This window comes from Mesoplodon bidens (assembly GCF_964165515.1).
Source record: "Mesoplodon bidens genome assembly, chromosome: 11".
Classification (NCBI taxonomy): domain Eukaryota; kingdom Metazoa; phylum Chordata; class Mammalia; order Artiodactyla; family Ziphiidae; genus Mesoplodon; species Mesoplodon bidens.
The window spans coordinates 25,819,272-25,838,821 of record NC_138167.1 but is presented as its reverse complement, the minus strand read 5'-3'; the positions used below and the strand labels follow the sequence as shown (position 1 = coordinate 25,838,821).

At 41.7% G+C, this 19,550-nt stretch overlaps 1 protein-coding gene and 1 long non-coding RNA gene across 2 annotated transcripts in view; one reads left to right on the top strand and one right to left on the bottom strand.

The window, feature by feature from the left end:
- Positions 1 to 14,998, bottom strand: part of RESF1 (retroelement silencing factor 1) — a 37,492-nt gene extending 22,494 nt beyond the window's left edge. The window contains exons 1-2 of the mRNA XM_081248835.1: positions 14,914 to 14,998; positions 13,471 to 13,565 (exon numbers count right to left, since the gene is read on the bottom strand). The gene's annotated coding sequence lies outside the window, so the exon portion shown is untranslated. The remainder of the gene's footprint in view (positions 1 to 13,470; positions 13,566 to 14,913) is intronic.
- Positions 14,999 to 15,142: 144 nt separating this feature from the next.
- On the top strand, positions 15,143 to 19,298 carry LOC308625007. The gene is made up of 3 exons (XR_014017037.1): positions 15,143 to 15,289; positions 16,354 to 16,496; positions 19,108 to 19,298. It is a non-coding gene; the product is annotated as an uncharacterized lncRNA (long non-coding RNA).
- Positions 19,299 to 19,550: the final 252 nt, after the last annotated feature.

The window sequence follows — 19,550 nt, the reverse complement described above, 5'->3', positions numbered from 1 at the left end:
ACTGTATATAATTCCTTCCTGAGACCATGTGTTCCTGCAGTCTCCAGCTGCAGAGAAAGCATGTCCATGCAGCTCTCAATGGAGGGAGAATCTGGAAGCACACACCTGACTTCTATGGACTTTGCCTATGCACATCTTTTCCCCGTTGGTCCTATATTGTATCCTTTGCGGTCATAAACTTTAGCCACAAGGATACAAAAAGAGAGAAAAGGAACAAAACCACAAGTCGGGTCTTTGAAAAGATCAACAAAATTGATAAACCTTTAGCTAGACTGAGCAAGCAAACAGACTCCGATTACTAAACTCAGGAATAAGGCCATTACTACCAACCTTACATTTAAAAAGAGATACTATGAACAACTGTATGCCAATATATTCAGATCATTTGGATGAAAAGGACAAACCCCTGTGATACTGTAATTTATAATAAATACATTATTAGGTCTTCATCCCCATTTCTGGCACAAAGCTCCTAAAACCCTCGGATTTTCCTTAGTGAGAGTGATAAAGGTGTCTTTTCTTATGTCACTGAGGTGACTTTCTGACTGCACCTAAGGATGGAGGCTGGTTGCCAGGAGAAGCAACCAAATGATTTTGTAACACAGCAGGACCCTATGGGGCCTTCCTGCCACAGGCCTTCCCCCATATCCTGTGCTTTAGCTCCTCTCTGAAGTACCTAGATAACAGTATTCGATGCGAATTTCCTGAGTTGTTGGACAAACTACATGATGATCCTGAGCACATCTCCCCAGGCCTCCTGGAGCCTGAGGACTGAGAAGGTTAACCTGCGACACCACCTTGCTGCCTCACCGTCAGCCAATCAGAGAATCAGGCGCAAGCTAATCACCTGGCCTTTAAAACTGCTTTGCTGAAACCCTTCAGGGAGCTTAGGGCTTCTCAGGGCGTGAGCCACCTCATCTCCTTGCATGGGCTTGCAATAAACCTTTCTCTGCTGCAAACTCTGACATTTCAGTTTGTTTGGCCTCACTGTCTTTGCGTTAACAATTAGAGGGTTGGAACACTCAGTCCCACCCCTCACCCCCAGCCCTGCACCTCCCTCCCCCACCCCACAGCTCCAGGAGGGGAGAGGAGCTGGAGGTTGAATCAATCACCAATGGCCAGTGATTTAGTCAATCATGACTGTGTAAAGAGGTCTCCATAAAAACCCCAAAGGACAGGGCTGGGGAGCTTCGGGGTTGATGAACACCATGATCTGGGGAGAAGTGGTGTGGAAGCTCCACATCCCTTCCTCCCATGTACTTCACCCTACACATCTCTTCCATCTGGTTGATGATTCCTATTGTTAAAAAATTAAAAAAAAAAAAAAAAACGGCCCTAGGTTGGAGCCACTTGCCCCCAGGACAGCAAACTAAGATTTAATTGCAGTTTAAAACCTCCCAGGGCTTAAATTTCTGGAATTTCCTGGTCAGCACTAGTGAGGTAACCTTGCCTGAAACAATACTTTCTTTGCTTTTGCTAATAACCTCCTTCTCTGGCCCAGGTTTCTATAAAAGGCTTCCATTCTGTACAGCTCCTCGGAGCTCCAATTTACTCTCAATCCATGAATTGTTGAAAAAAGCCAATTAGATCCTCAAATTTACTCAGTTGAGTATTGTGTAACAGTTTCCTTTAATATCCTTTGCAATGAACCAGTAATCTAGTAAGTAAAATGTTTCTCTGACTTCTGTAAGCCTCTTTAGCAAATTAATTGAACAGAGGAGGGGGGTCTTAGAAACCTCTTACCAATCAATCAGAAATACAGGTATCAACCTGGACTTGAGACTGGTGTCTGACGTTCAAGGAGAGGGTTGGGGACAGACTCTGGGAGTGTTCACACCAAGGAGTACTTCCCAGAACTTCTGCTGCCAGTGACCTTGTCCCCATGGCGAACCAGAGCCACCCCCCCGCCTCTGCAGGACACCCTCCAACACTAGCAGACATTGAGGAGCTGCCAGGGTTCCTGCTGAATTTCCTGAACACAGTGGACCAGCCAGTGGCCGTGGGGTCCAGAGTGGAGAGGGGATTAAGAGCACCGCTTAAAGGAACTCCAGACATGGGCGTGAGCCGTGGCGATCAGCGAGGACCCCAGAGACAACTTCCCCGGGAGAACGCACGGCGCGCCTCAGGCTGGTGCAACGTCCCGCCGGCCTGTGCTGCCGCAGGCTCACCCCACATCCGTACCCCTCTGTACCCCCGGGCCTGAGTGAGCCAGAGCCCCCGAATCAGCTGCTCCTTTAACCCTGTCCTGCCTGAGTGAAGAACAGACACCCTCTGGCGACGTACACGCCGAGGCGGGGCCAAATCCAAAGCTGAGCCTGGGAGCTGTGCAAACAAAGAACAGAAAGGGAAATCTCTCCCAGCAGCCTCAGAAGCAGCAGATTAAATCTCCACAATCAACTTGACGTACGCTGCATCTGTGGAATACACGAATAGACAACAAATCATCCCAAATTAAGGAGGTGGACTTTGAGAGGAAGATTTACTATTTTTTCCCCTTTTCCTCTTTTTGTGATCTGAGCTGAGTGGATGAAAGGCTCTTAGTGCTGCAGCCAGGAGTCAGTGCTGTGCCTCTGAGGTGGGAGAGCCAACTTCAGGACACTGGTCCACAAGAGACCTCCCAGCTCCACGTAATATCAAATGGCGAAAATCTCCCAGAGATCTCCATCTCAACACCAACACCCAGCTTCACTCAACGACCAGCAAGCTACAGTGCTGGACACCCTATGCCAAACAACTTGCAAGACAGAAACACACCCCACCGATTAGCAGAGAGGCTGCCTAAAATCATAATAAGGCCACAGACTCCCCAAAACACACCACCAGACGTGAACCTGCCCACCAGAAAGACAAGATCCAGCCTCATCCACCAGAACACAGGCACTAGTCCCCTCCACCAGGAAGCCTACACAACCCACTGAACCAACTTTAGCCACTGCGGACAGACACCAAAAACAACGGGTACTACGAACCTGCAGCCTGCAAAGAGGAGACCCCGAACACAGTAAGATAAGCAAAATGAGAAGACAGAAAAACACACAGCAGATGAAGGAGCAAGATAAAAACCCACGAGACCTAACAAATGAAGAGGAAATAGGCAGTCTACCTGAAAAAGAATTCAGAATAATGATAGTAAAGATGATCCAAAATCTTGGAAATAGAATACACAAAATGCAAGAAACATTTAACAAGGACCTAGAAGAACTAAAGATGAAACAAGCAATGATGAACAACACAATAAATGAAATTAAAAATACTCTAGAAGGGATTAATAGCAGAATAACTGAGGCAGAAGAACGGATAAGTGAGGTGGAAGATAAAACAGAGGAAATAACTAATGCAGAGCAGAATAAAGAAAAAAGAATGAAAAGAACTGAGGAAAGTCTCAGAGACCTCTGGGACAACATTAAACGCACCAACATTCGAAGAATTATAGGGGTCCCAGAAGAAGAGAAAAAGAAAGGGACTGAGAAAATATTTGAAGAGATTATAGTTGAAAACTTCCCTAATATGGAAAAGGAAATAGTTAATCAAGTCCAGGAAGCACAGAGAGTCCCATACAGGAAAAATCCAAGGAGAAACACGCCAAGACACATACTAATCAAACTGTCAAAAATTAAACACAAAGAAAACATATTAAAAGCAGCAAGGGAAAAACAACAAATAACACACAAGGGAATCCCCATAAGGTTAACAGCTGATCTCTCAGCAGAAACTCTGCAAACCAGAAGGGACTGGCAGGACATATTTAAAGTGATGAAGGAGAAAAACCTGCAACCAAGATTACTCTATCCAGCAAGGATCTCATTCAGGTTTGATGGAGAAATTAAAACCTTTACAGACAAGCAAAAGCTGAGAGAGTTCAGCATCACCAAACCAGCTTTACAACAAATGCTAAAGGAACTTCTCTAGGCATGAAACACAACAGAAGGAAAAGACCTACAATAACGAACTCAAAACAATTAAGAAAATGGGAATAGGAACATACATATTGATAATTACCTTAAATATAAATGGATTAAATGCTCCCACCAAAAGACACAGACTGGCTGAATGGATACAAAAACAAGACCTATATATATGCTGTCCACAAGAGACCCACTTCAGACCTAGGGACACATAGAGACTGAAAGTGAGGGGATGGAAAAAGATATTCCATGCAAATGGAAATCAGAACACAGCTGGAGTAGCAATTCTCATATCAGACAAAATAGACTTTAAAATAAAGACTATTAGAAGAGAAAAAGAAGGACACTACGTAATGATCAAGGGATCGATCCAAGAAGAAGATACAACAATTGTAAATATTTATGCACCCAACATAGGAGCACCTCAATATATAGGCAAATAATAACAGCCATAAAAGGGGAAATTGGGCTTCCCTGGTGGCGCAGTGGTTGAGAATCTGCCTGCTAATGCAGGGGACACGGGTTCGAGCCCTGGTCTGGGAAGATCCCACATGCTGCAGGGCAACTAGGCCCGTGAGCCACAACTACTGAGCCTGCGCGTCTGGAACCTGTGCTCCGCAACAAAAGAGGCCGCGATAGTAAGAGGCCCGCGCACCGCGATGAAGAGTGGCCCCCGCTTGCCACAACTAGAGAAAGCCCTCACACAGAAATTAAGAGCCAACACAGACATAAATAAATAAATAAATAAATAAGCCAAGCATTTGTAGCCCTAAAAAAAAAAAAGGGGGGGGGGAAATTGACAGTAACATCCTCATAGTAGGGGACTTTAACACCCCACTTTCACCAATGGACAGATCATCCAAAATGAAAATAAATAAGGAAACACAAGCTTTAAATGATACATTAAACAAGATGGACTTAATTGATATTGATAGGACATTCCATCCAAAGACAACAGAATACACATTTTTCTCAAGTGCTCATGGAACATTCTCCAGGATAGATCATATCTTGGGTCACAAATCAAGCCTTGGTAAGTTTAAGAAAACTGAAATTGTATCAAGTATCTTTTCCAACCACAATGCTATGAGACTAGATATCAATTACAGGAAAAGATCTGTAAAAAATACAAACACATGGAGGCTAAACAATACACTACTTAATAAAGAAGTGGTCACTGAAGAAATCAAAGAGGAAATCAAAAAATACCTATAAACAAATGACAGTGGAGACACGATGACCCAAAACCTATGGGATGCAGCAAAAGCAGTTCTAAGACGGAAGTTTAGAGCAATACAACCCTACCTTAAGAAACAGTAAAGATCTCGAATAAACAACCTAACCTTGCACCTAAAGCAATTAGAGAAAGAAAAAGAAAAACACTCTAAAGTTAGCAGAAGGAAAGAAATCATAAAGATCAGATCAGAAGTAAATGAAAAAGAAATGAAGGAAAAACAGCAAAGATCAATAAAGCTAAAAGCTGGTTCTTTGAGAAGATAAACAAAATTGATAAACCATTAGCCAGACTCACTGAGAGAAAAAGGGAGAAGACTCAAATCAACAAAATTAGAAATGAAAAAGGAGAAGTAACAACTGACACTGCAGAAATACAAAAGATCAAGAGAGATTACTACAAGCAACTCTATGCCCAAAAAAATGGACAACCTGGAAGAAATGGACAAATTCTTAGAAACACACAACCTGCCAAGACTGAATCAGGAAGAAATAGAAAATATAAATAGACCAATCACAAGCACTGAAATTGAAACTGTGATTAAAAATCTTCCAACAAACAAAAGCCCAGGACCAGATGGCTTCACAGGTGAATTCTATCAAGCATTTAGAGAAGAGATAACACCTATCCTTCTCAAACTCTTCCAAAATATAGCAGAGGGAGGAACACTCCCAAACTCATTCTACAAGGCCACCATCACCTTGATACCAAAACCAGGCAAGGATGTCACAAAGAAAGAAAACTACAGGCCAATATCACTGATGAACATAGATGCAAAAATCCTCAACAAAATACTAGCAAACAGAATCCAACAGCACATTAAAAGGATCATACACCATGATCAAGTGGGGTTTATTCCAGGAATTCAAGGATTCTTCAGTATATGCAAATCAATCAATGTGATACACCATATTAACAAATTGAAGGAGACATACCATATGATCATCTCAATAGATGCAGAGAAAGCTTTCGACAAAATTCAACACCCATTTATGATAAAAACCCTGCAGAAAGTAAGCATAGAGGGAACTTTCCTCAACATGATAAAGGTCATATATGACAAACCCACAGCCAACATCGTCCTCAATGGTGAAAAACTGAAACCATTTCCACTAAGATCAGGAACAAGACAAGGCTGCCCACTCTCACCACTCTTATTCAACATAGTTTTGGAAGTTTTAGCCACAGCAATCAGAGAAGAAAAGGAAATAAAAGGAATCCAAATCGGAAAAGAAGAAGTAAAGCTGTCACTGTTTGCAGATGACATGATACTATACATAGAGAATCCTAAAGATGCTACCAGAAAACTACTAGAGCTAATCAATGGATCTGGTAAAGTGGCAGGATACAAAATTAATGCACAGAAATCTCTGACATTCCTATACACTAATGATGAAAAATCTGAAAGTGAAATTAAGAAAACACTCCCATCTACCACTGCAACAAAAAGAATAAAATATCTAGGAATAAACCTACCTAAGGAGACAAAAGACCTGTATGCAGAAAATTATAAGACACTGATGAAAGAAATTAAAGATGATACTAACAGATGGAGAGATATACCATGTTCTTGGATTGGAAGACTCAACATTGTGAAAATGACTCTACTACCCAAAGCAATCTACAGATTCAATGCAATCCCTATCAAACTACCACTGGCATTTTTCACAGAACTAGAACAAAAAATTTCACAGTTTATATGGAAACACAAAAGGCCCCGAATAGCCAAAGCAATCTTGAGAACGAGAAACGGAGCTGGAGGAATCAGGCTCCCTGACTTCAGACTATACTACAAAGCTACAGTAATCAAGACAGTATGGTACTGGCACAAAAACAGAAATATACACCAATGGAACAGGATAGAAAGCCCAGAGATAAACCCACGGACATATGGTCACCTTATCTTTGATAAAGGAGGCAGGAATGTACAGTGGAGAAAGGACAGCCTCTTCAGTAAGTGGTGCTGGGAAAACTGGACAGGTAGATGTAAAAGTATGAGATTAGAACACTCCCTAACACCATGCACAAAAATAAGCTCAAAATGGATTAAAGACCTAAATGTAAGGCCAGAAACTATCAAACTCTTAGAGGAAAACATAGGCAGAACATTCTGTGACATAAATCACAGCAAGATCCTTTTGACACACCTCCTAGAGAAATGGAAATAAAAACAAAAATAAACAAATGGGACCTAATGAAACTTCAAAGCTTTTGCATAGCAAAGGAAACCATAATCAAGATGAAAAGACAACCCTCAGAATGGGAGAAAGTATTTGCAAATGAAGCAACTGACAAAGGATTAATCTCCAAAATTTACAAGCAGCTCATGCAGCTCATAACAAACAACCCAACCCCAAAATGGGCAGAAGACCTAAATAGACATTTCTCCACAGAAGATATACAGATTGCCAACAAACACATGAAAGAATGCTCAACATCATTAATCATTAGAGAAATGCAAATCAAAACTACAATGAGGTATCATTTCACACCGGTCAGAATGGCCATCATCAAAAAATCTAGAAACAAAAAAAAATAAAAAATAAAAAATCTAGAAACAATAAATGCTGGAGAGGGTGTGGAGAAAAGGGAACACTCTTGCACTGCTGGTGGGAATGTGAATTGGTACAGCCACTATGGAGAACAGTATGGAGGTGCCTTAAAAAAATACAAATAGAACTACCATATGACCCAGCAATCCCACTACTGGGCATATACCCTGAGAAAACCGTAATTCAAAAAGAGTCATGTACCAAAATGTTCATTGCAGCTCTATTTACAACAGTCCGGAGATGGAAACAACCTAAGTGTCCATCACCGGATGAATGGACAAAGAAGATGTGGCACATATATACAATGGAATATTACTCAGCCATAAAAAGAAACGAAATTGAGCTATTTGTAATGAGGTGGATGGACCTAGAGTCTGTCATACAGAGTGAAGTAATTCAGAAAGAGAAAGACAAATACCGTATGCTAACACATATATATGGAATTTAAGAAAAAAATGTCATGAAGAATGTATGGGTAAGACAGGAATAAAGACACAGACCAAATAGAGAATGAACTTGAGGATATGGGGAGGGGGAAGGGTAAGCTGTGACAAAGCGAGAGAGTGGCATGGACATATATACACTACCAAATGTAAAATAGATAGCTAGTGGGAAGCAGCCACATAGCACAGGGAGATCAGCTCCGTGCTTTGTGACCACCTAGCGGGGTGGGATAGGGAGGTTGGAAGGGAGATGCAAGAGGAAGGAGATATGGGGATGTATCTATATGTATAGCTGATTCACTTTGTTATAAAGCAGAAACTAACACACCATTGTAAAGCAATTATACTCCAATAAAGATGTTTAAAAAAAAAAAAAAAAAAAGGAGAGGGTTGGTCCTGGGAACCTCCAATCTGTACCCAGTCAGAAGCACAGGTGACAATGTGGGCTTGTGCATCTGAAGTGGGGGGTGAGGGAACAACAATCTAGAAAACAATTCCATTTCCAGTAACAGCAAAAAGAATGAAATACTTTGGAATAAATTTAACAAAAAGCGAAAATGGTACACTCTGAATATTAGAAAACATTGCCAAAAGAAATTAAAGAACTAAATAAATGGAAACACATCCCACATTCATGGACTGGAAGATTTGATACTCTCAAGGTGGCACTACTCCTCAAATTGGTCTACAGATTCATTACAACCCTTACCGAAGTCCCAGATGTCTTCTTTGCAGAAATTGAGAACCCGACCCCAAAATTCATTTTGAGAAAGAGTATAAAGTTGAAAGACTCACACTTCCCAATTTCAAAACTTTAAACTACAAAACTAGAGTAAATTGCTACAGGCTCTTTGGTGGGGCCTTATGCCAATGGGTATTTCCCAGAACTGCTACTGCCAATGTCCTTGTCCCCATGAGCCACAGCACCACCCCACCCCCCACCTCTGCAGGAGACCCTCCACTACCAGCAGATCTTAAAATAGTAATTGCAAATTAATAAGAAGAGCTACCATTGAGCAAGGGCACACATCACACTGGGAGGCTTTTTAGCTTTTTTGCACTCTCTCTAATGGTACTGATGATCTTGCAAGGCTTCCCTGTACCCTGAACCTCTGTGGTTTCCAATGATGCTGCTGCCCATCTGAAAGGACTTGATGAGAAGGGGAAGAGCCAGCAGTCACATCATCGGGACACTCAGGCAAAATATGGAGACACTCACATGGCAAAAAACTACAGCCTCCTTCCAACAGCTATGTGAGTGCGCCATCTTGGAAGCAAATCCCTGAGCCTCAGTCAAGCCTTCAAAAACTGTGTGCAGCTCCTGCCAATATCTTGACAGCAGCCTCATGAAAAGCCCTGATCCAGAACCACTCAGCTAAGCCATTCCCTGATTCCTGACCCATAGTAACTATATGAGATAATAACTATTTGCTGTTTTAAGCCACTAATATTTGAGGTAATTATGCAACAACTAATTATAATAACTAATACCAATGGCTAAAAAAAAAAAAAAACTAGAGTAAACAAAGTCATGTGGGACTGAACTGGGATAAACAATGATCAATGGAACAGAATCCAAAAACAAACCCTCATATATATGATCACTAGGAAGAAACTAGAATCCAGAATATATAGAGAACTTTTACACCTCGATAATATAAAAACAACTTGAACTTAAAGTTAACAGGTTTTGAACAGACAGTTTTTCCAAAGATATACAAATAGGCAATATGCACAAAAAGATGCTCAACATCATTAATAACATCACAGGATGCCACTTAATGCTCACTATGATAGCTACAAGCAAAAAGACAAGTGTCGGTAAGGATGTGGACAAACTGGAACTCCTATGCATTGCTGTTACTACTGAGAATGTACATGGTTCATCAAAAACAGTCTGGCAATTTCTCAAAAGGTCAAATACAGTTACCTTATGATATGACAGAGCAATTCAACTCCTAGATATATACATACACGAATTGAAAAGGTATGCCCATACAAACACTTGTACATGAATGCACACAGCAACTTTATTCAGAGTAGCCAAAAAGTGGAAACAATCCAAATGTGTGTTAACTGACGAAAGGAAAACAAAGTGTGGCATAACCATACAACGGAATTATTACTTGCTAATAAAAAGGAATGAAATACATACACGCTTATCAGGAATCAATCTTGAAAACATCACGCTAGGTGAGAAAAGAGTCCTAAAAGATCACATATGACATCATCTATAAGAAGTGTTCAGAATCACAAATCTAGAGACAAACTAGATTAACGGTTGCCTGGAGATGCATGGCTTGGGGGAGAATGGAGAGTATAGAGAATATATGGAGAGTATAATGAGTAGAGATTCTTTTGGGGGGCAAGAATATGTTCTAAAAGTGATTGTGGTAATGGTTGCACACTTTGTGAATATATGCAAAACCACTGTACACTGTAAGTGAATAAACTGAATTATATGAATATGATATATGAATTATATCTCTAAACTACAGTTTAAAAAAACAAAACATTTCCCAGTTGTTAGCACAGACATGGGCACATGACTCGATGAGCACTAATGTAATTATAGACCTGGCAGAGCAACCAGACAAAAGACATGCTCTGTGCAAGTTGAAGCTGACTGGCTATATACCTGGAGATGTTAGGGCTACGCAATGAAGGGAGAGCTGTGCCTGAGAATGAAGTCAATGCCAAAGAAGACAGCAGAACTCAAAGACAGTGTCTCAAGTCTTTAAAACTTTCTTTCAGATTCAAATGTTGGATCCAGCCAAACCTGAAAGTCAAGCCACATGAACTCTTTTTTTTTTTAACACCTTTATCGGAGTACAATTGCTTTACAATGGTGTATTAGTTTCTGCTTTATAACAAAGTGAATCAGCTATACGTATACATATATCCCCAAATCTCTTCCCTCTTGCCTTGTCTCCCTCCCTCCCTATCCCACCCCTCTAGGTGGTCACAAATCCTCCCTCCCTCCCTCCCTCCCACCCTCCCTATCCCACCCCTCTAGGTGGTCACAAATCACTTCGCTGATCTCCCTGTGCTATGAGGCTGCTTCCTACTAGCTATTTTACATTTAGTAGTGTATATATGTCAGTGACACTCTCTCACTTGGTCCCAGCTTACCCTTCCCCCTCCCTGTGTCCTCAAGTCCATTCTCTAAGTCTGCGTCTTTATTCCTGTCCTGCCCTTAGATTTTTCAGAACCATTTTTTATTTAGATTCCATATATATGTGTTAGCATACTCTTTGACTTATTTCGCTCTGTATGAGACTCTAGGTCCATCCACCTCACTACAAATAACTCAATTTCCTTTCTTTTTATGGCTGAGTAATATTCCATTGTATATATGTGCCACATCTTCTTTATCCATTCATCTGTCGATGGACACTTATGTTGCTTCCATGTCCTGGCTATTGTAAATAGCGCTGCAATGAACATTGTGGTACATGACTCTTTTTGAATTATGGTTTTCTCAGGGTAAATGCCCAGTAGTGGGATTGCTGGGTGGGATGGTAGTTCTATTTTTAGTTTTTTAAGGAACCTCCATACAGTTCTCCATAGTGGCTGTATCAATCTACATTCCAACCAACAGTGCAAGAGGGTTCCCTTTTCTCCACACCCTCTCCAGCATTTATTGTTTGTAGACTTTTTGATGGCCATTCTGACTGGTATGAGGTGATACCTCATTGTAGGTATCACCTACATTTGCATTTCTCTAATGATTAGTGATGTTGAGCATCCTTTCACGTGTTTGTTGGCAATCTGTATATCTTCTCACATGAACTCTTAAGTTATGTGATCCAATAAATTCCCTTTGGGGGCTTAAAAAAATTTGCTTATGATTTTTTGTTTCTTGAAACCTAAGTGGACAATATAATTTTTTTAACCACAGTTTTAACCACAAGTTAAGATTTTGTTTACAAATGAAGTCTTATAATTTAACATATCTCAAGAGAATCTTAGTGACTGTCATTAAATCTCTGCAATCACTTGAGACATTTACCTCAACAGGCTAGCCTCTAACACTGCCCTTCCATTTACAAGCACACTTAGGATATCAAGCATAGACACACTACATAGCTGTCTGTCAACAAAGCACTTAGAATTCTTCAAAGGTCCACAAGATTACATTTCTTTTTGTAAGATTGCGCCTTTAGGGCTTCCCCGGTGGCGCAGTGGTTAAGAATCCGCCTGCCAATGCAGGGGACACGGCTTCGAGCCCCGGTCCAGGAACATCCCACATGCCGAGGAGCAACTGAGCCCGTGCGCCACAACTACTGAGCATGCGCTCTGGAGCCCGCGAGCTATAACTACTGAAGTCCACGAGCCTAGAGCCTGTGCTCCGCGACAAGAGAAGCCAGCGCAACGAGAAGCCCTAGCCGCAACTAGAGAAAGCCTGCGCGCAGCAACAAAGACCCAACGCAGCCCAAGATAAGTTAATTAATTAATTAAAAAAAATACGGCTGCAGGTAAAAACCAGAGTTGTGTCTGGTACTTCCTTACAAAAACAGAACCTCCACCATGATCTACAGTGAAGGGGTTTATCAACACAAACTCGATAAATTGATTTAGAGCTTAAATGAGCAAACTGAATCTCCTGTAAGACACTGTTAATTTTCTTAGGCCATAAAATATATTTCTTCTCACGACAACAGCTAAGATTTATTAAGCACTTACCATTTACCAGCTCTTCCAAGTGTGTTCTATCTACCAAACTCATTAACTTATCACAACAATCCTGTGAGCTAGGTACTACGGTTACCCCCATTTCACAGAAGATGAGAACACTGAGGCAGAGAAGTTAAATAGTTCTCCGAAGTTTGCAGAGATGGCAAGTGGTAGAGCCAAAATCTGACGCTCAGCAGTCTGACTGCAGGGACTATGGTCTTAATCATTACAGAAGATTTCCTAACACCACTTGGAGTTTACAGGATGGAAGCCCTGAAATGACCTCTTTGGCTTTATAGGTTGATATTTCAGGGAATGGTTCTCCCAGAGTTCTGCTCTGTGCTGCCTTCCTCCAACCCCACGTGCCACATACGATGAATTCAAAAAATAAAATAAGAAACAGACCATGTAGAGAATCATGTTAAGTAGACCTCTTCCTAAGTAACTTAGACCACAGTCACCTCACCATCATCTCTTATTCCTTTTTGTGCAAAGATGAACAGCTGAATTCTCCATGCTACGCCAACCATATTTCTCAAGCTTTGACGTCAAATTCACAGCATCCTATAGTTTAATATTTAACCAATGCTGATTCAACTTAATAATTTTGTTCCACAACAGATAAATTAGAGTAGACTACTTAGAGGAGACACGCTTACCTTTAAATATGATACTACTCATTCATTACTGTATATGTTCCCATTTCCTTCCAAACGTGTCAGTACCACTCCACACAGTGTTTACTTCTTTGGTCCTAGGAACAGCAAGAAACATTTTATAACTGATAATAATTTAATATAAAACTTAAATATATAATATATAATTTAATACAAAATTTATACTTGAATTTTATTTATATAAAGTTCACATCAAATTTATAATAAAAATACACACTAATCTGTTTACTTGATACGACATTGCTGTGCAAACTGTTCCTTAAGGTTGCACCAAAAGCAAACTAAGTTTACTGAATTCTTATTAAGAAGGCAAAGTAACAGAAACAGAAACTGGGTCTGCCTTAAAATACCATTCACTTTTTAAGTGAGAATTCACGTGCGCTCCTCCTGGGCCACTATTATCTTATCACGCTAAACAACACTGTAACTTAATTCTTTATTGGATTAGTAAACGAGAAGCCAACTGTACAGTAAAAAAATAAGTAAAACCTTAACTCATGCATAATAACACTAAAACTTAAATGTGGTTTACAGCTAACGCATTAATCAGAAAAATCCCCAAAGAAGCTCTGCGACCCGCCTATTTAAATGCACCCAAGCTCATCCCCATCACTTGCTGTTCTCTTTATTTTGATTACAAGCACTAGAAGTATTACAAATTGTTTTCAGTGAAACGATTCTCCGGAAGCTTGCTGAACTCAGGATCCTAAGGCCATCTGCTTAGGGAATTCGCGTCCCTCGAGAACATCTAAAATCGGTACGCATTTGTGCATTTAAAAGTGCCTCGAGGGACTAACTATTGCAGAGGAACAGAAAACGTCTCCGGCACAAGCGCGTTCGCGGGCCACTTGGAGATGCAAGCGAAGCAATTCTGTTTCGGGAGGTTCTGCATAATGGGGGTGGGGAGGAAGAAAACACTAGAAAAATAAATACAAAACAAAGATCTTTTTTTCAAGCCAGCGACAGGAAACCAATAACAACATAAGCCACTCTCACATCCAGCCTAACCAATCGCCTTGGAGTTTAACAAAATGCGTCCTCGCAGTCGGCACCCGCGACCTCTACCGTGAAGAGTAAGGCGATCCACAGAAAACACCCGGCGAGGCGCCGCCCTCTGGGTCAGGCTCTGAGTCCGCGGCTCCTCCGGGCCCGCCCCGCGCCGTGGGAGGGCAGCGAGCCGAGCCCAGCGGGCCCGCCCAGCTCTGGGCGGCGGCCAGCGGGGCGCGTTCACCGCGGGCCCGAGGCCCGAGACCCCGGAGACCCCGCAGTCGCCACTCTGTCCCCGCCACAGAACAAAAGCGCTCGCCGCCACGCGCCCAGCCCCCGCCCGCAGACACCTGGACTCCCGGTGCCCCCAGCCCAGCCAAGACCAGAGAAGACGTGCGAGTGCCGGCCGGGAACCAGGCCCCCCCCCCCCCCACTTACCAACGGGCACGCAAACCAGCCAGGGCGAGCGGAGGAAAACGCAGCGCCTGGCGGCCCCAGAGTTTAAGTCAACTCGGGTCCGCCTCCAGAGGCGGGTCGAGCTGGAGGCCCCACTCCCGGAACAGCACAACCCCGCCCCGGGCGCAACGGCCGCCGCGAGACCCGGTCCCCGGCGCCGGGGTCCTAGTGCCGATCGGATGAGTAGCGTCCGGGGCCAGCCCCGCCCCCCAGTCATCTCCCAAACTTGCCAAGCTAGTTCACGTATCTGAGGAAGAAAACTCCAGCAGTGGCTCTCCGCCTTTAACTTGCATCAGATTCTTTCGAAGGATTTGTTAAAAAGGGACTGAAGAGCACCACCTGCAAGATTGCCAATTCGGTAAGTCTAACTCCGGGCTGAAAATTTCTAACAAGGGGGAACATCCATTATCGCAGAGAAACCTCCTCAAGGAAAAGGAAGTAGACTCTTTTTGCTGGAGGATTTCTACAGGAGAAAGTTGGGAAAATTAATAAAGGGAAACCTCACCAAAATAGAGTTGGGAGGCCAGCAGGGGGAGCTCTCATGCAGTACAGTACCACTCCCAGTCAATTACAGAAAGAATTGTCAATTACAGGCCCCAAAGAGCAAAGATGTACATTGCAGTTCATGCAAGAAACAGACTAGGGTTTCCCTGGTGGCGCAGTGGTTGAGAATCCGCTTGCTGATGATGCAGGGCACACAGGTTCGTGCCCCGGTCCGGGAGGATCCCACATGCCACGGCGAGGCTGTGCTTGTGAACCCATGGCCGCGGAGCCTGCGCATCCGGAGCCTGTGCTCTGCAACGGGAGAGGCCCCAACAGTGGGAGGCCCGCGTACCGCAAAAAAAAAAAAAAAAAAGAAAGAAAGAGACTACCCCAGCAACTCAGCCAGTGAGAAACTGTCATCACCCTCACTTTTCACCATGCACTTTCCTTTAGAAGAACCCCTGCCAAGTTCCTCCATTTTCTCTATAAAGTAACTTTCCTTTGTTTGTTGGACTTGCCTATGGCTTTTGCTATAGCTTGCTTGACCCAAATTGCAATTCAGTCACCAAGTGCAAACTGATACCGCTTGCCCCATGACAGGCCAATAAATCGAGAGACCAAGTGTTGGGGCAAGGAATAGCGACTTTATTCAGAAAGGCAGCAGTCGGAGAAGATGGCAGACCAGTGTCCCAAAGAAACATCTTACCAGAGCTAGAATTCAGGCTTCTTTTAATACTAAAGGGGGAGAGGGTGTGGTTGGTTGTTGTAGACTTCTTGGTGCAGGCCAGACCTTGGAGGGGATGTGAGAATCCTTTCTTCTTGTATCTGTCCACAAAGGTCTGGTCACCATGTTCCTGTAAACCTCCAACAAGACAAATGTTATTCTTTGTTCTGCAACTGTTTATCTCTATGTAAATGAAAAGTCTTATACCTTTAAAGGTCAAGCCTGGAAGGCAGAGCCTTGAGAATGCGCTATCAAGTACATTTCAGGCTCTAGGCAACATTTTTTTGGACAAAGGTGCAGAACCAGTATGACTAAGCACAGTCAACGTGGCAACAGAGCACAAAGGTTAGAGCTAAAGGTATCAGGTTTGTTCTTCTCTGTTACAATTCCTCTGCTATTCCCGAATAAACCCATTTTTGCTGGTAAAATAACTTTTATTTTTAAAGTCAACAAAGTAAACAAGGGAATCCAATCTGAGTGAACAAGAATGAGAAAGGGCAGAGTTGGTTAGTTCTTGTAATATGTAGGGCGGGGTAGGGCACTCTTGAGGTGTAGATCATGGCTCTGCACTCACTAGACATACAACTTTGGGGAAATCACTTTACCTATCTCTGCTCAGTTTTCTCATCTGTAAATTGAAAATAACACTAACACTTACCTCGTAGGATTCTTGAGATAGTTACATGAACTAATACATAGCTAAAAGCAACTCCCAGAACATGGGGTGGTGTCCTTGGCTCAGATATGGGGTTTTCCAGAGCCTAAGCCACACAGGTCAGCAAACAGAAGTGAACGCAAGAAACAGGGAGTTTTGTTGCAAGAAAGTCTGACATGGACCCCACTCCTATATAGCCTAAGGAAGGCTTAATGCCCAACAAGATTTAATGCCCGGGAAGCTACAACTCATTCTGAAATGAAGCGGCTGATATCTCTGCTGTGTATCCTTGCCCCTGTTTGTGCTGACTTTCTCCTGTCTCCTTTAGATGAATAAAGCTTGTCTGATTTTCCAAAAGTGTGGTCTTTCCACCACTCCTAAAGTACAACGGACATTTGTCAATATAGCAGGCCTGAAGTGTCACCAGCAAGGAGACTTGCAAGGGGAGGACACAATCTCTAGAACCTGAAAGTTGTTTAATCAGGGGCTGGACTTTAAGTTGCCTTCTCTTTAAGGTATTTATAATTCAGTATGCTAAACAAAGAAACTTGTTATCCGACTGGTCAGGCTGGGGAAAGATTCCCCAAAAGATTAGATTGTTCTATGCTATGTCCCCTATCATAAATTACAGATCCTCTCTCTGTGTTTCACAATATTCAAAAGAAAGTCTCTCTTTAGTCAAATTACTTTGACTATAGATGCTATCTCAATCTTTCAAGAGCATAATACTTAGCCTCAAGGCTTGTTAACTCCTAAACTTATAAAACATATTTTAGAAAATTGCATGACATCATTAGCATGTCTATAGTAAGAAATTTGTACAAAAGATGCCTATTATTCATTTAAGAGGCAAATGAGGTCATTGGTTTTCTTTTTCTTTTCTTGGTTGTCCCCTATATTCTGTTTCTCCTTCCTGCTAGGTACAAGGTCACTTAACTGGAGAATACATTCCCCAAGCCTCCCTTGCAGCTAAGTATTGCCACATTTCAGTTCTTACAATGACATATGAGCAAAAATGTTGCATGCAACTTCTGCCTGAAGGAATGTCTTACCCTGAAATTCCTCTTTCTCTATTTGTTTATATTGGAATATAGAAATGGCAGTAACCTAATTTCAACCTTAGAAAGGAAAACTATTCCTGAAGGCAGGAATTCTTTTTTTTCTTCTGGTGCTTTAAATCTCTTTGGCAGTTTGGTGGAGCCCATAGACCCCTCCTTAGAATAATGTTTTGGAATGCTTAAAATAAAATATATAAGATTACAAAGGAAATTAATTCAGTATGAAAGTTATAAAATATTAAAAAAACAAATGTGTGATATGATAATGCGTTTCTTTATTAACAAAATAAATAAGATCTAGTAGCAGATCTAATAACAACTGTGATTTTGGAAGTGATGGACATGAATGACATTTCAAGATTATCTGCATAATATAAGAATACCTTACCTGTGATTTTTATGGTGAAAAATTTATTGTTAATACTGCTATATTTCTGTGTCTTTGTTGCCAACATTTATAATTGAAGGAAATGATACATTTCAAAAAAATGTTAGTGAAAATAGAGTTAATTGTTTTGCCATCCAAATTCATGGTATTCTTGAACTCTATCCATGGATATGGTAGGCATAAGTTTGACCCCTGTGACCTTCACCTCCGGGTGTTACTCCATGGTTATGTTACTTATATACAAAAGGGACTTTGCAGATATAACTAAGATCACTAATCAGCTGACCTTAAAATAGGCAATTTAGCCTGAATTATCTGGGTCTTGGTGGGCCCAGCATAATCATATGAACCTTAAAACCCAGAAGATGAAGGTAGGAGAGGAAGCCAGAGAGATGTGACACAGGGGACAGTCTGAGAACGAAAGCATGAGAAGGGCTCAACTGTCGCTGGCTTAAATAGAGAGAGGGCCACATGGAAAGCATGAGAAGGAAATAAATTATGCCAACAACCTTAATGAGCTTGAAAATGAAACTCTGTGAGATAATAAGGAGGTGTTGTTCAAGCAGCTCAGTTTGTAGTAATTTGTTGTGTCAGCAACAGAAAACCAGTATAATGGACTCCAGGTTATAACCTCTGCCCAAGGGAATGTTTAAGGAACAAAACAGAAGTAAACTGGGTCCTGAAAGTTCTGTAAAGAAGAGCTCTCCACCAGCAGGGACCACCTAGACTATACTGAGAGAGAAGTAAAGTTCTATCTTTTATAAGTTGATTAAAGCTCTGGTTATGAAACAGTACTCGTTTGTGTGAAGTGTAGAATGAGGAAAGATCCAGACCAAGTCTTGAAAATCTCCAATGTTTAATGGCAAAGGAAGAAGATACGCCTTAAAGATACATGGGAATAGCCAGAAAGACAGAAGAAAAACTAGGAGAATGATATCACAGAGGCAGAGAAAGAGAGCCGTTCACGTGAGTAGAAAACCTTCAGTCCTGTTAAAGATCAGGTAAGAATAAACTGGAAAATACCCTTTGGATTTGACAAGAAGGGGAATAATTGGAGACCGGAACCTGGAAATGCAGGTTCAGAAAGGAAAATGAAAGCAATCCTGAAGAAGAACAGTTAAAAAGGACTTTCACAACCTGATTTAAAGATGTACTATATAATAATCAAGAAGTGTGATATTGGTATAAGGATAAACCACTAATTCCCCCTAATCCATGTGTACTTTAGTAGTTTTCTCCATGCTCATTTAACCATATATTAATATACGTATAGAGGGATCTTACTCACCATTTTATTAAATAGAATATTGT